At 40.1% G+C, this 16,960-nt stretch overlaps 1 protein-coding gene across 4 annotated transcripts in view; it reads left to right on the forward strand.

Annotated features, from left to right (window-relative positions):
• Positions 1-933: 933 nt before the first annotated feature.
• The window catches only part of Sack1b (scaffolding CK1 anchoring protein B), a 75,190-nt gene continuing 59,163 nt past the window's right edge, over positions 934-16,960 (forward strand). Inside the window, exons 1-2 of one of the 4 annotated variants that reach the window (XM_021247615.2) lie at positions 944-1,078; positions 14,995-15,059. The gene's annotated coding sequence lies outside the window, so the exon portion shown is untranslated. Of the gene's footprint in view, positions 1,079-1,135; positions 1,159-2,242; positions 2,371-14,994; positions 15,060-16,960 lie in introns of those variants that run through there. The other 3 variants (XM_004868827.3, XM_087196002.1, XM_087196003.1) reach the window with 3 other exon arrangements.

Genomic DNA, 16,960 nt, shown 5'->3' on the forward strand with positions numbered 1-16,960 from the left:
ATATTTACAAATGCATCCTCAAGGTGCTCATCAACGTTACACCTGGAAGAAACATCCAGAATTATCACTGAAGTCTGCACACCTACACCAGAACACACAGAGAACAGAGTTAACCAAGTTAGAGGGCTGCAAAACTGCGAAGAACTGCACGATGTGCAAATGTGGGAAATGAAAAGTAGCAGGAACAGAGGGGAAAAAATAAATATGTAAAACAAGAAAACTACATTCTTTTGAAGAAAAGGACTACTGATCGAAGCTATGAGGATTAGGAAGCTTAGAATTTAGTATCCCGGGACTGGCTTTCCCTGCTCTGCCTTTAGTCTTGCCGGGAAGTTTCTTACCTAGACTGAGTGAACGTCCTTCAGTCCGCCAGGGCCTAATTCAAATCCTAACAGTTTAGCATTTTCCCCGTGTATTTTATTCAGGGCAAAATATTCATAGGAATCACTTGCAAGGGTCAGCTTCATTTCATGATAATTTAAGTATCACGCCAGAAGTTTAAGATGTGCCCGTTATGACCCCAAGTTTCAATCTCCCCGAGCTAGGCTGAATTTTAACATTTGCCACAGTTGTACCTTGAAGACAGCGTAATTACACAGGTTACAACCCTCACCGCATTTACGGAGGTGCAGGCAAGGAGGTACAATTATTTATTCTTTCTGTTTCCTTTATTAAAATAGAATTAAAATGTCTCTACTTCGGTAACATCGCTTCCCTGTATCCCCCTGGAGGGAGCCGCGATTCATTTCTGTACTCCGATTCTTCTGTACCCCAAGTTGAAAACAGTGCCCCGACCTTTGAAATCCTGCTTTTATATACAAAGGTCCAAGCTGGAGCCCATCCTTCCCCACGCTTTCCAGGCGCCTGCAGGGCGGAGCCGCCCGCCCCGCCCCGCCTTTCCCAGGTGCGCAGCCCGCGCTCAGGCCCGGCCCGCCGAGCCCGGTGTCGGGACTTGCCGGGCCCTGCAGCCCGCGGGCGGGCTGGGGAGAGAGGCTGCTTTACACCTCGCCGGAGGACCGGACGGCCGGGGTTCGAGTTCAGGGAGGCTCCGGTGGGACCTGCTCCGAGCGGCGCGCAGGTGAGTCCCGCCCCGTCCCTCGCTCTCCGAGTCCTCCGCGGCGACTCGGGCGCCCCTTCCCGGAGCGAACCCGCGCGGCGGTGAGTGGGGCGCGGGTCGGGTCGGTCCTTCCTCTGCTCCTCCCGGCCTCCTGGTGCTGCGAGCGCGCCCAGAAGTTTGCAAAGTTTGGTCTGGGCAGGGCGGGCGGGGTTTGGCCGGGAACGGGGACTAGAGCTGCTCCCGGGTGTCCGGTTCGGTTCCCTGGGGAGGAGGGCTGGGTCCCAGGGAAGGGGCAGCTCAGACGAGAGACGCGGGTGTTCCGTAATCTCGGGTCAGAGAGGAACGCTAGCGAGAAGACTGTCTTTCAACGCCTAGCTCGCATGTGTGCGGCCCCGCTTCTGGGGCGGGGTGGTGGAGACCAGCGTGTTCCAACTGGAGTTGGCCTGGGCCTGGGTCGCGTCGTGGGTTCGCGCCCCAGGCGACTCTGGTGAGCTCCAAGCTGGAGAGCCACTGCTCTAGGGAGCGGTGACCTTACGGGACAGCGACACCAGGTCTGTCCCGGGAAGGGACTTGGAGCTGGGTAGGGTGGGGTGTGTGTGACAGAGTGTCAGACGCTGGAGTCCGGGGCATATGGAGACCACAGTGCTCTACTGGGAGACACTGGGAGGTTTTGGAGCCCAGGGGTCCGGTTGGCTCTTCTGGGCGCGCTAGGGGTACGAGTGAGTTCCAGGGTGCAGAAGCGGAGATGAGAACTGCTCCGACCGAACACTTGGAAAAGGCACGCTGGCCCCGGCAGGCAAAGCGAAATTATAAGGTTCAGCAACCTATTTCCAAATTCGGCTTGCTAAATACCTCCAGGTTCCTGGCAGGCACCGCCCTTTTTTCCCTTTCTGATCCCAACAAGCACCAGGAAATCTATGACTGATGCTGAATCAGTGCTGAGCAGCAGTTGGAAATGGGGCAGGCGACGAAAGGGAACATGGAAGAGAAAGTTAGCCTTTTAGTTTCTGAGGGACTTGTTCTTTATTTCGTTTCTCCCCGTCTTCTTCATAGTTTCCAGAATAGTAGAAGGCCCCCGCACCTGCACCTCCAGATCCACATTCCCCTGCCTTGGTTTTGTGGCTGGGGCACACGTTGTGCACATCCCTTAGGTTGCTGGCTGCTCCCCGCGAGCCTGCCTTAGGGAATGGGTGGAGGCTGGTAGGCTCTAGACCGCAGGTGCCCAGGATTCAGTGTGGGAAGCTTCTCCAGTTGAACAGTCGCTGAAAGGGATTTCGTACATGGAAAGAGACCGTGCCTCTGCTGCTGACTCAGTGAGTCTGTGTTATGCTCCCAAATTTATTACTTTTAGAGGTGAATTAACTTTTATTACTCTTTCTAGTACATCTCCTCCTATTATCTCAGCCCCTCACAGTTTACAGTGGAGGTGCATTCACTGAGTTTATCCATAACCGTGACTTGCCTTGCAGCAGCTCACCCTGTGTCCCATTCACTGACATTAGACAGTAAGGTGTAACTTCGCTGTGCATTTATGTCTGCAGAGTCTTGTGGTGAAACTGTGATCCCGGGAAAGCTGGTGTCTTCTGAAACTCCTCTGGTTGGAGGAGGCCCGTTTGGCTTAATTTGACTAATTATTTATAAAATTACAAGTTGTCCTTGTCTAGCTAGTCAGGTAACTTTGCAGGTTTGTTCTTTGGTAACTTGCAAAGTGTAAGTGTCCCAGGGATGTTTCTCAGTTCAGATCTGTTCAGCACAATGTTGTTGTTAACTCTGAAATGTACTTTTGTTCACCTGGTTTCTAATCTGGAAATTTTAGAACTTTTATTTTAGAACTTTTTTGGTGAATGTATCATTGGGAAATCAGAATACATCCCTCCTCCTCATGGAAACAGAATTCTCAGCAATGCCCAACAAGGGTGCTGTTGATAAACCTTTGTACAAATAGTACTTTAACAACTAAGGCCACTGACATGTCTCTGAGAAAGTATATTAGAGCCTTCAGAGGGAATTCCTTCCCCTTGAGGTGGGTGGGCTGGTGGGCACAGGCTCTGTCTTGATGTAGCCCAGCCCACAGGGGTAGAACAGGTTTTTCAGGGATGTGGGCAGTGCCAGTCACTGGCAGGCTGAGTGCTGGGTCAGCTGAGCGAAGAGGTGGGGGACATGGGAGGTCCCCAGGGTGGAGTGTGTGTGGAGGTGTATGGACAGGTTGGCTCCAGATTACTGAGGAATCAAGAGGCCTGGAGTGTACAGGAGGCATGTATAGGAGGCCTGTCCTGTACAGGAGATAGGGGTGTGGGTCAGGTAGGCAAAGGGTGTTCTCAGTGTTCATGACTCTGAGGACCATGAGTTGGGGTGGAGAGATGAGCTATATATAAGTCATGGTCATGGGACATGTCTATCTTGGGAAGTTGTTCAATTATATGATCATGGATGATGTGGGGCAACTTTTTCTCTGAGGGACACCTACTCTTACTACCCAATTTGTATTGTGTTACTTTTTACACTGTTCTTAGAAGTGGGGTTAGTCATCTCCTAAGGGGAATGGGCATTTTATTTTGAACTGTGTGTCCAGTAATTTGTAGACTACACACTGCTGGGAAGATAAACAGTAACGGTCAGCCTGTTTTGAATTCTAGCATAGGGTCAGGTGTAATCACCATGCTACTGACAGGGGCCTTTTTTAAAGCACTTACACAAAAGTGTTGCAGTTATGGTGACATCTAATGGTATAACTAATGCTATTTTACATTATCCATTCATTAAACATTCACCATTATGTTCCAAACAAGATACTATTCATGTACCTGCACCTTGAAACCATATTGGTAAGTGAAATAAATCAGATACATAAATTCAAACAACACATGGTTTCTCTTATATGAAAAAGCAAGAGTATAAATAATTTAAAGAGCAAAATAAACGATAGGAAACAGAAAACAGGAAGATAGATTCTTCACAAATGGAAAGGGATCCAGAGATGAAGGGAGGGGGAGGAGGGAAGGGAAAGGGGAAGTATGAAGAATCAAGATGTGTCATGTTAACACACCAACTCCCTTCAATGAATTGAATCATTATGTACAGAAAACATGTGCTAATAAAAATAAAGAAGCTTGTGACTAAAAGTAATTGTAAATGCATACAGAAATGAATAGATCAGATTCATTGATTTCCTTTATAGTCTCTGAAGGCCCTCAGGGATATTGAAAGTTTTCATTAATCATTTGTGAAGTTGAACATCAGCAGATGTAGAGTTTGGACAAAGTGCTTGAATTCTCTTGGCCCCTCAGGTTTTCCCACTGGCATTATGAAATGTTTGAATTGTGTGATCACTCCCTTGTCCCACCTTGCTCTGAAATTCTTTTGAGATTGCTTCTGATTGAGGGAACCATAAAATAATGGTAACTAAGGTCTCCCTGTAGTATCCTTGGGAATCTCATTGTTTCCACTTTTATTGTCAGCTTTTCATTTCAAAGGGTTTTGGTTCTCTATTTAACATCAGATTGCTTTTCTGATTGTATAAACATTACTCACTTGAGAAAGAAAAGGCAGCTTTGAAAGCAGGAAAGACTGATGTCTTCAACCCGTGGCTGGACTGTAGTCTTTCACCATGGGACATTTGTCTGAGCTGTCTTTTATAAACGTGTAGAGGCAGTGCCACCTTTAAGCCTCAACAGCACATTGCTCTAGATACTTAGTCTCCTCTGACTCATTCATCACTGTTTCCTGATGTTTTAAAAGAATTGTGTGTTCCTCAAATAATAATAGAGCTTTTAATTATTTTCTAGAGAAGGGTGCAATATGTTTTTTGAGTACTGACAATTTGCCCTGTGATTTTCTTTTCAATCTTAACTCTTCTTTTGTCTTTCTTACCCTTGTCTTACCTTTTCTAGTGCTTTTTGGTTCCTTCTCCTTCCTTTCCTTTTTTATGCTTTTCTTCTCTTCCCACACTTGTTTTTCTTTCTCTACACTCTTGTTCTGCTTCTTCCACCTTGTTTTCTTTTTCTACCCGTTCAATTTTTCCTTGTATTTCCTATTTCTGTTTCTCCATCTGTTCACTTATTTATTGTTCATTATTATTTCTGTCATCTCTACAATGAAGTTCTACTTTAATACATTGTATGTTTCTAAGCATCTAAAAGTCATATATGAGTCAAATAAACATATATCACACAGGGAATTTTATTCTTACCAGCTGAAATATATCATAAATTAACTTTAAATGTTAAATGCAATAGTCAAAAATACACTTCTAGCATTTTATATACTAAAAAAAATTCCTTTCTTTCCCAATAGAACATGTGTACAATGAACATTTGATTAAAACTAAAAATTTGTTTGTTTTGGTAGGGCTAATCAGTTCCATCTTTGCTTTAGTTATATCCATCTTATGAGATAAACATCACTAAAATCAAGACCTTTGTTTTTCTATTTCTCGAGAATTTAGAAGTTCAAATTACATTTGTTATATGCAAATAAATGTATCAATAAGACATTAAAAAGCAAGAAAAGATATTATATGATATCTTACTGGTGTGCAATAAGTTGAAATATTTAGAAGTTGATGGACTGAAGACTAGAATTGTCACAGAAAAATTAAATTGAGAGTTAGGGTTTATGTAGAAAAGTCCAGGGTGTTCATAGGTCAAAAGTAGGTGGCCACTTCTACATATAATTGAATTTCCTTTTTTAAAAAACATTCTCAGCAGGAAAACAGTACTGAAGAAAATTAAAATTGCAGAATATATCTACAGCTCCTATATCTGCTATGTTGAGTAAAAATATCACTCCCTATACATTGAAAGTAATAAAAAAAAGCACCTTATTGCAAAAAGATCAATTTGTATAGTACCAGGCCAATTCATGTACATTCAAATTTAAATACATTCTCTGAGAATCACTCACACTTGATTCATAATCAAAGCCATTAATGAGTCCTGTTAAGAGCATAGGATTTTGAAACTATTTGAAAGTCTGTTTATACAGTTGAATTTTTCCTACTTGGCATGTTAAATCTTGTGTGTAGACAACTTAGAATAAAAAAAAAAATCTAGAGAAAAAGAGTAAAAACTTTCCAAGGTCATTGGATCCAAAATGTGCTTCCAGAAAGCTGAGCCAGGAGTCCTGGAGCATCCTAAGTAGGTGTGTGGCTCTATCGCTCACAACCAACTCTATAAAGTCATTGATGATTTGAGTTAGAGAACTAATCCTTTTTAAAAATATAACAACATAGTGATACCCTCCTCCAAATCAATTTATTTCATGTACATTTTGTGTTCATCATTTTCTTGGTTTGTATAGCAGGTGATTAAAACTAAAGTCAACAGACTGTTTTAGATCCCATAATCAAGATGGCATGTGGGATGAATGCCAAGGCATATTTATTCATGTGATGGTGTAGGGATTGCTAAGTACTAGCCACATCCCTTTGGAGAAAGCTAAATTGAGAGACAAAGAGAGGAGCCTTGTCTTTGAAATAGATTTCAACTTTAAACTGCAGGGGAGTAGAAAAAGCAGTATTCACTTCCCTGTCCACACATTTGAACACCCAAGTAAGCTTGCACAGCTGCAATAAGATGTCATTCTGTCCCCTTCTCCTTCCCAATTACACTGACATGGGACAAATGAAAGGGAAACAGATGACCTGCCAGGTGTGCTATGTGTTCAGGGGTGGTTTAGACACCTGTGACAGAGGCCTGTAAATTCCGGTATTGTGACTTACCTCACAGTCTCCCAGCCTCTTGCTACTGTCCAGAGCCCAGCTTGCTGTCCATCTTAATCCACAGGACCTGCTAATCTCTCTGTATGAATTGAGTAGCAGTGTACATGTTTAAAAGATATATTTATTTGTCCCTTATTTATTAACATTCATGTGTGTAAGTGTTCGAAAACAAATGAGAAAAGCCAGGGAAGACAGTTCTTTGGAACAGAATGGAAGATCTCATTAAGGTTGAGAGTTTCTGGAGGAAAAATAAAAGGAAAGACAATTTTATTACAATTATGAAATAGTTATCTCGGCAAGCTTGATTAAAAGTGAGTCCCAAAGAAAACAACTAATGAAGAATTGATTGATACTGGGATTACTTTAGCTATTCTGATTATATATATATTTTTTCCTCAGGTTAAAAGTAAAATCTTTTCACACTAAATATACTATTAACATTTAATATTTTTTGGCACTCTAAATGAATTTGTCTCCACTTATAAAACTTCAACAAAATTATTCCTGTTTTTAGACTTCTTTTTAGCAGTCTGAAATTGCTTTTAAACAACCACATATACTTTGTCTTTTGAGACCAGTTTGCTTAAGACTATTAATTGCAGACTTTCACTTTTGCAGAGATGCAGCGCCCTGCTCTTGCTAGCAGTGCTTGGGAAGTCATCATTTAATATTTCATTTAATACATTTCGGTATACATTTACTGTATTTTCCTATAGCATTTGCCCTATACATGTCAATGTATAAATAGAGTGACTTTAATTTCCTGAATGGACTCAAAAGGTGAGACATGAGTGCATATGTTGGACATTTAGCTCCACGGGGCGCTTGTTGCCTGTGGTGTTTTTTGTCTAAATATAACCTTGCTATGAATTTTGCTGAGGTTCTGAAGCTGGAGTTGAAAGGTTTTTAACTCAACTTCTGTGGCATTTGGGGAATTGTGCATAGGTGTTGTGAAGTGAGGAGGAGAAGGGCTGGCCAGGTAGATCCCTACTTACTTTGCCTTTACCTGACATAGTGAAGGCAGAATTAAATGCTTGTCATGGAAGAAAATAGGCCTTATCCAAGACAGCAGCAATAGGGTGCTGATAAATCAGGACACAGGCTGTGGCAGCCTTGGAGCAACTTCCAGTGAGGTGGTGCAGGCAGCAGCCAACAAACATGTAGGTACCATTATTATTTCATACAGTAAGAACTTTTGGTTCATTAAAGTGGGTCATGGGAGGAAGCATGGCAGGTCAGGGGAAGGATTTCTGTAAAATAAGTAGGTGACATGAGTAATCAAATTAAGGAAGGAATGAAATCAGAGCATACCAGGCAGATGGAACAACTAATGTAGAGATCTAAGGTGGAAATTAGCAGGGCATGCTACACGTGAAGAGGAAAACCCTGTGAGACTTCCAGGGAAGGTCTCCATGAACTAACTGGATACATATGTGAGTCTGGTGCTTAGGGGAAGAGACAAGTCTGGAGATTGGTGAGTCATCGGTGCATCTAAGACTGGACATGATCATTCTGGGAGGAGGAATGAGAGTGAAAAGGTAAACACTCCAGCCCTGGAACAAGAAAACACGTGGCTGTGAGGACCTTTGAGGGAGCCTCCTAGACTCTTCTAGAATGCAGAGTGCAGGGCATCTCAGCAATGATTTTCATATGCTGTTGGCACTGACAACAGTCACTACTTAAAAATCATTTTCCTAGGGCCAGGGATTTAGCTCAATGGTTCCGGTGCCTGCCTTGCAAGCACAAGGTCCTGAGTTCAATCCCTGGTACCAATAATAATAATAGTAATAAATAAAAATAAAAATAAATCATTGTCCCACCTCTCTGGTGTTTTAAAGAAGAAAATGTGGTTATCCTGTTGCAAGTTTAACCTATTTTTACAGAGATACACATTCTTCCTGAAGCCAGAATCTGAGTTCATATCTGGATTTGTTTTTGGACAAACTGAAGGCTCACACTGATGTTTTGTCTGGTTGTAAAATGTGGTCTTGTCAAGCTCCAGGAGCTGCTCTGGAATGCTATATAGTCACTCCAGTTTCACCTTAATGATATACCAAACATCCATAATCATAATTTATTTAAATACCCAATTAATCTTCATATTGAGGTATTTATATATAAATAAAAGCAATACCAGAAACACAAGAAAAATGAGTCATGTTTTATAGCTAATTTTTATCACTGCTTATTCTGGAACATGTGAGACTTAGGACCTATATTATGATTAATTTAAATATACAGATACTGTTTGTGGAATGCTTTAATATAATAAAAAAGACACTTTATATCTTTATTCATCTAGCAAAATTCTCATTTGAAATTAATATTTACTTTGAGATACATCTATCAGTTCACCTAATTACAACATGTTTCTAATTTGTCTTTCAGAAGCTCTTTACAAATGGGTGATAAACAGTATTACCAAACCACTAACCTCCATTTATCATGAACAAGTACAACGAGTACCTACATTTTAAAAAGTTCTGTACATGTTCTTACAGTTTTAAAAATGTCTGCCTCAGCATTTCCCAATGTATCATCCTTTAATCAGCTCTCATTCTGTTTCCTTGAGTTATTGAGGCAATAGATTGTTAGTTTATTATTTTAACAGCTATGTGCTGAGCATTAAAAATTATTCTAAGTAGACACAATCACTGCCCTTACACAACTCCTCTCCTAGTAGTTAAGAGTAGAGAATGATGCATTTAAATAGTGCTTGGCCAGAAGTAACATATGCCCTGGATTGCCAGCCCCTGAGTTAGGGGTGATCCATGTATCAGGAACCTATTTACTGTGTCGCAACTCAGTGTATCTAGTTATTTTAAATTTTTTCTTTTTGGTTCCTGTACCCAAATAACTTTAGTTTCTGGATATTTTGTACTTGTTTTTGTTGTTGCTATGAAAGGATTATTCAACAGTTTTATATGTAGTGTTTAAACCATCAATTACTATAAACTTATTACATGACTGAGAATAGAGATAGCTATTCTAAAGTAAAAAAAGTAACTACCTACCAAGGTACTTCTTTTTAAAAATTTCTTTTCCTCCTTTGCAAAATAACACACATTCATTGATAAACATTTGTTAATACAGAAAAATGAAAAGCTTCAAAAAATAAAGTCACCTGTATAACCACCATTCAAAGATAACCACCCCCATTTTTTGTACATCTTTGTTCTTTTGGTTTTGGTTAAATTTTCTCTGATTATGTTTATTCTTTTATAGTATTATAGGCTGCTTATTGCCCATATAGCATCATAAAAGCATTTCTGTATGCTACTGAAACCACTAGAGGCAGATTTGACATTCTTATTTTTTTTATTTGAACATGGGTTTGTATGATGTTGTTTAGTTTAACCCCACACCCTCCACCCCCAAAAAAGAAGCAGCAGAAGCTGGCTGTTCCAGAAGGATGAACATGTTACGGTGTTGAGGGAGTGGGATCTCTGGAGAAAACATGGAAATCCTCCTTTCTTAAAGACTGCCCTGTTAGACCTCACCCTGTGCATCTCTTCCATTTGGCTGCTTCTGTTATAGACTTTATAAACAATATCCAGTAAACAAATTGTCATGTGGATTTAATTTTTTTTTTTTTTTTTGGTACTGGAGAGTGAACTCGGGTCCTTGCGCTTGCGCAGCAAGTGGCAAAACCACTAAGCTAAATCGCTGGCCCTAAAAATGTTTTTTGAAAATGCAAAGGGCCTGGAAAATCCTAAGGAATCTTGAAAGACAGAAAGTAGAGAGCTTACTCTATGTGACTTTGAGAATCACAACTGAGCTTTGGTGATCAAGAATGTATGATGATGACTTATAGATCAACAAAGAGATTATGGAACAGAAGAACAAACCCTGAAATATATTTTGTAATTTTCAACAAAGGCACAAAAGCTTTCCAGAGGGGAATAAAATGTTATTTTAATAAATAGTTCTAGAATGAATGGATGTGATATTTAAAAAAAACCCTCAAATCCTACCTCATACCATATACAAAAAGTAATTAAAGATGAATCACATGTCTAAAATGTAAAAGCTGAAACTATAAATCTTAAAGAAAATGAATGTTCCATCAAGATGTAAAACTATTGTGAGTTTGCTGTGTGTTCACAGTGACGTTCCCAGGCTGTGACTCACTGCTTCCTTTCTCCCTGATGTTCTCCAGAGGTTCATAAGAGCATTAAAGTGTTCATGTTATGGGGCAGATGTTTCATAGTATTAGAGATTAATATTTCATTCTCAAAGCTCCATCAAAATGTCCCAGCCTGGAAGTCTTATGAAAATGTCTATTAGTCATAAAGCTACAGGGCTTGTCCAAAATATGACCTTTGTGGTTCTTTTTGGGTCTAAATATTCTGTGAATTTACAAAATGATTGAGAAAGTGATGAGTCCCAGCTGAAATGTTTAGGATGCAAAAGCAAAAAGCTCAGAATGTAATGTGGGGTGGCAAGGCAGAGGAGCTGTCTGTGTTGCAGCCCACCTTGGGCTGAGCACAGTGGGGCACAGGAGGAGAGGCAGAAGGGGAGAAGGTAGCCCAGGCTCTGAGCAGCTTCCAGGTTTAGTCGAGTCTCAGTGCACACTCTAACCAGGGAAAGGTATTATGGCTTGTGTCTAGATGTGCCCCCAGAGCCTCATTCAGTCATAACTGAGGCTTTTTCAGAGGTGGCTGGATCTAGAGTGTGTGTTCCTGGTATTAAGGGTGTGTGATTCCTAAATCAGTCCACTGATTGGCTTGGCACTGCCCTAATCATGGTAGTCTGGATACAATATAAGGAACAGAAAGAGGTGTGTCTTGCCCTTGCTTGCTTTTGCTGTCAATGAACTGTTTCTCCTTTGCCATGTCCCTCTGCCAAGCCATCCTGCCTTGGAGCCAGCCAATTATAGACTGAAACCTCTACAATCAGTGAGCTAAATAAACCTTTCCTCCTTTAATTTTGGGTGTCAGGTATTTTGTCTCAGCAAGGAGAAAAGTAATTAATACAGAATTTGGTACCAGAGACATTAGGTCCGTAACCATAACTGACCCTGTGGTTAAAGCCTTTGGGAATGGCTTGTGGGAAGAGTTTCAAAAGGTTTGGAGATTTGAGCTAAAAGAGCAGAGCTGGAATGCCTGAGGCTGTACTTGATGGGAAATTCTGATCAGAGCTCAGAAGACCAGAAGGCTGATAGAAATCCTGCTGGTAAAGACCAGGCTTGGGAATTTTCTACTGGGAAGGACTACATTGACTGCTGGACTCCATATAATGTGTGTTATATACCTTGGCAGAAAGTTTGTCTGGATTTTGCTTGTGTCCAGACTGAGATTAAGGGTGGCAGACTGATTAATTTTGCAGAAGAGATTTCAAGACAGTCTAATGTTGAGGTGGTGGCATTGTTATTGTTGGGGGATTTTAACCAGATTTATGTTGAGAATCAAGAGCAAAGAGACCAACAGAATAATTCAAAACCTTATGAGTCTGACCAGAAAGAAAACTCCAGTAAAGTTGCAGCCTGCAAACATGGACCAGCGGAGAAATTGGTTGCTGAAAAGATTAGCAGGAAAAGGTCAAGTATTTCAGAAGAAGACAACAGAAAACATGGCCTTAGGATATCACAAGAACCAGCAGGACTCCAGCCTTTACAGCATCAGAGTTGCAAAGGTGAAAGACTGCTTTGAGAAGAGAGCCCCAGAGCACATGTTCCAGAATGGTGGCAGCTTAAGGAAGTTTTTCCTAGGGATTGGCTTCCAAGTGCTCAGCGATCCATCCAAAACAGAAGGGACACTAGCTACTGCTCCGGCTGAGGGCAGACCTTGGCATAATCCACTTGGTGCTGCTTTTAGGTGCAGGCAAAATGCAAGAGCATGGGGATCAAGAAGGCTGTCACCCAGATTTCAGAAGAAGACCTGGGAGGCCAGGCAGTGTGCCCTTGAGAGAGCAGTGTGTGAAGCTGTGAGTGTGAAGCTGAAGGTCCACTGGAGACCCCAGAAGTTTCAAAAATCCAGGAACATTTATTGTCTGAGAAAAACTGCAAGGAAGGAGTAGAGCTGGCCTAAGAGAGAAGACACGGGAGCTACCAGAACTGGAAGTGCCATAGGAGCAAAGCCACTTAAGCCCTTTGGAATTCATATTTTGCCACAGGTTGCCTCGGATGCTGCATAGGAAACTACAGGACTTAATGTTTGTCCTACTGGATTTTGGACTTGCTTTGGTCCTATTCTTTTGTATTCCCCCATTTTTTCCTTTTGGAAGGGTAATGTTTATTTTGTGCCATTGTATGTTGGAAGCGTTTAATTTTCTTTTCATTTGTACAGGGGCTCATAGCTAAGAGTTTGCCTTTAATCTCAGAGGAGACTTTAGGCTTGGACTTTTCAGCAATGCTAAAACTGTTAGGACTTTGACAACTCTTAGAGATATACTAAATGCCTTTTGAGTAAAAGAATGTACATGAGTCTTTTGGAAGGTAGGGGCAGAATGTTATGGTATGGGTCTAGATGTCCCCCAAAGCCTCATGCAGTCATAGGTGGAGCTTTTTCAGAGATGGCTAAATCTAGAGTGTGTGATCCTGGTATTCAGCATGTGTGATTACTAAATCAGTCCACTTATTGGTTTGGCACCACCCTAATCCCAGTAGCTTGGATACAATATAATGGACAGAAAGAGGCATGTCTCTTGCCCTTGCTTGCTTTTACTGTCTTCTACATACAATGAACTGTTTCTTGTCTTCCATACCCCTCTGCCATGTACTACCCTTCATTGGAGCCAGCCAATTATGGACTGAAACCTCTACAAACTGTGATCTTAAATAAACCTTTCCTCTCAGCAACGAGAAAAGTAACTAAGACAGGATGGAAGGATCCCCTGTGGGGGGACACTTCACCAGGATGGCCCCTATGTTGAGTCTGGTCCCTGTAGACATTTTCTTTATTGTCTATGAAATGAGGAGCTTGCATTTATCAGCAAGTATTTGTTCTTCCTTTTGTTTTAATCTAATGTGTTGTTCCATGAAGTAGGCACTTTTAATTAAATGCAAAAAATAGTGAACCTTGAAAGCTGACTCAGGAGACTCTGAAGAGGGGTAGTAGGCAGTGTCTTGTCACAGCCCAGGAGGGAATGGTTTCCTAACTCCTCACCTCCATCCAAAATTTGTGAATACCAGCAGGCAAAATAAAAGCTGTTTTAGCATTTGAGGCAGAGAGTGTCATAGGATACCAACATGTTACCTTATAGGATTCTGTCCAAGAACAAAGCCAAAAAAGTCCTCTGCTTGATTACACACAAAAGGAATGGTATGGTATTATAAAAAAATAATAGAGGCTTCCCTTTCCAATTTTGTGTAGCTTTCTTATTAAATAAAACTCTGTCCTGGATTACTGTCAGTTTTTTCCTTACTTCATGTAACTGAAGGCCATTTTTATGTTTCTTTTGGTGTTGCCTTTGCCCTAAAAAATTCTCACTTTTCAACTATTCTTCATGACATAATGGTTATATATTCTGTTCATTAGTGTATTTGTGTGGTCAATTTTTTATGTAAATTGAAGCTTCTAAATTTATTGTAGTGGAACCTAATACTGTTAATGTTTATTAACTGTTTTAACACCATTTTAAATGTTTATTCTGGCATTTAACAAATATGATTCTGTTCAGTTCTGCAGGTTGTATCAATGTGCTTGTATTATTCATCCAAACAGTTATTACACTTACTGATCAGGGTGGGACCAAGAAAAGAGCACTTGAACCCAGTACCAGATACAAGTCAATCAAGATGACCATGTCCCATTCATTGTAGCTTCTGGGATGCTAATATGGTGATAGAATGTATTCAACAATATTTCATGTGGTGGTAAAAGAGACTTTAATTTCATTTATATTTTAAACTGTGCACAGAGAAGTCCTCTGTAATTTGACCATTCAGTGTAATTTTTCTTGATAAATGGTTTCTTGTTTTTCTCATGAATTTGTTCATGGGAATTACCAATATGTTCTTCCAATTAATTGATAGTGATTATGTTTTAAAGTTAGTAACATTTATCAAGAGCCTTTTCTCCCAATATCAGGAATTCCTGTAATTTAGAATAGGGATAGTAAATGAATTAACAGTCAAAATAAGCATATCCTAAAATTATATTGTTGTAAAAGTGATATAGTTACCTCTGCCCTCCAATTTAAAAATTAGGGAAATTAAGAAATAATTAGGTATTGATCAAATGGAATTTCCTTTTGAGATTTATAAAATGAATTGCAGGTGTTGAAGGCTGTTCTTCTTAAAGGCTCCATAAGATGAGAGATTTCCTGTCCTCCACTCACGAGGTATGTGCACCCAGCACCCCATGATGGAGCATGCTCCTCGGCCTGTTGAAAATCATGCTTTGTGGGTGGCTGTGATCTGTGCTATTGGGCTATTCATTATTAGTGTTTTTATGAAGTCAGTTTAGAATCTTAATGAGTTTTGATGTCAAAATTAGAAGTCAATTTATACTTGACAGCTTGAGTATTATAGTACATTTTTAATTTAATAATAGCTTCTATAATGTTTTAATTGCCATCTTAAATTTCTGGTAATCAAATTTGAAGACAAACACAGTCCTGGTAGCTAAAATTTGAAGAGTGAAGAAATCTATGATTTTCAACTTTTATGGGCCTGGGATTATGAGCTCAAAAGGCAGATGTTTTGAAACAATCATTTTGAAACTTTTTTCACATTCTATGGGTAGACATTTTGATACATATCATAAAATCAATTCTGGAAAAAAAAGATTGATTTATGAGTTCTTTTTCCATATGTGAGTGATTGCAAAATACTCATTGAAGTTATATCAGATAACTAGTTTTGTACTATTGTATAAATTAGAAAAATACTTTAAATCATTTCCAGTTCTTTTATTTAAAATTGCTGTGGTTTAGATGGCTCCAGGGCTGGCCTCTCTTTGAAGCCTTCTGGGGAGAATCCATCCCAAGCCTCTTTGTTATCTGGTGCTACTGGCAATTTGTGGATTCTTGGCATTCCAGTCTGCCTTTGGAGTCCAGTAGGGTTCTCCTCTCAGGCCTTCTTTTCCTCTCCTTTGCTTGTAAAGATATCAGGCATACTGGATTAGGTCCCACTTTGACCCAGGAGGACTTCATCTTAACTGGGCATATTTACAAAGACCCCATTCCCAAATGAGGTCACCTTCAAAGGCAGTTAAGGTAGGACTTCAACATGTCTTATGGGAGGACACAATTCAACCCATAAGAGTATGCAATAGTTGAAGTAAAACAGCCTAAGACAGGCTGAGGAGGAGACCTCAGCAGTATTAGCACACATGAACCTCTTTACATTTCTTTAAAGTCCTGACTTTGGGTCATCTGCATATTAGGTAAGTACAGCCTCAGGCAATTTGTGATTTAATAAAGTTGTAATTTATCTCTGGAGCATTTTCCACTGATTTGTTATTTTAGAAGTGTCTTCAGTATATATTCTCAGACCAGATACTGGAAAAACTGAGACTAGGTTTAGTTTGTTTGTATTTGCCTATGATGAAATACTACTATATTGTGTGTGGTATAGGGAATGATCTGTTTTATCTTAAAAAAAAAAACTCTTATGGTCAAACTTATTTGAATCTTTATAGCAATTATACTGATTGGGAAAATGTTCTATCTTTATAGTAGTTATACTGTAACAGATTGTGAAAATATAAAAGTCATAATAATGTAATAATAATAGTGATGTTAAAAGCAAAGTTCTTAGCGTACATTATCTCATTTATTACTTAGAATGACAGACTGAGTAAATACTCTTACCCTTCCTTCTACATATCCCCAAAGCTGTCCAAGGGTTTCGTGGTAATTCGTGAATCAGGTTTTGAATCTGACGCTGTGACCCTACAAGATGAGTTCTCATCCTCTCTCTATATTTCTCTTCTATCCAGTGCTTGTAAAATTTCTCATCAATATGATTTTAATTAAACTTTTAATTCTGAGAGTTTTGTAAATTCATATATAGTTGAGAGAAACAGTACAGCAAGATCCCTTTTATTCTTTACTAGATACCCAAACTGTGATACTGAATCACAACCAGTATGTTGACATTGACACTGTGAAGGTTCAGAGTATTTCCATCACCTTCAAACATCCCTCCTGTTGCCATTTTATAGCCAGTTTTGCTCTCCTTAACCTTCCTTCTTCTTGACAAGGGCTAATATTCTGTACTTCTGTGATTTCAGGAAGGA

This window comes from Heterocephalus glaber, unplaced genomic scaffold, assembly GCF_053883595.1.
Source record: "Heterocephalus glaber isolate CG9 unplaced genomic scaffold, H.glaber_assembly_v1.0 deba00001610, whole genome shotgun sequence".
In the NCBI taxonomy this organism is placed as follows: Eukaryota; Metazoa; Chordata; class Mammalia; order Rodentia; family Bathyergidae; genus Heterocephalus; species Heterocephalus glaber.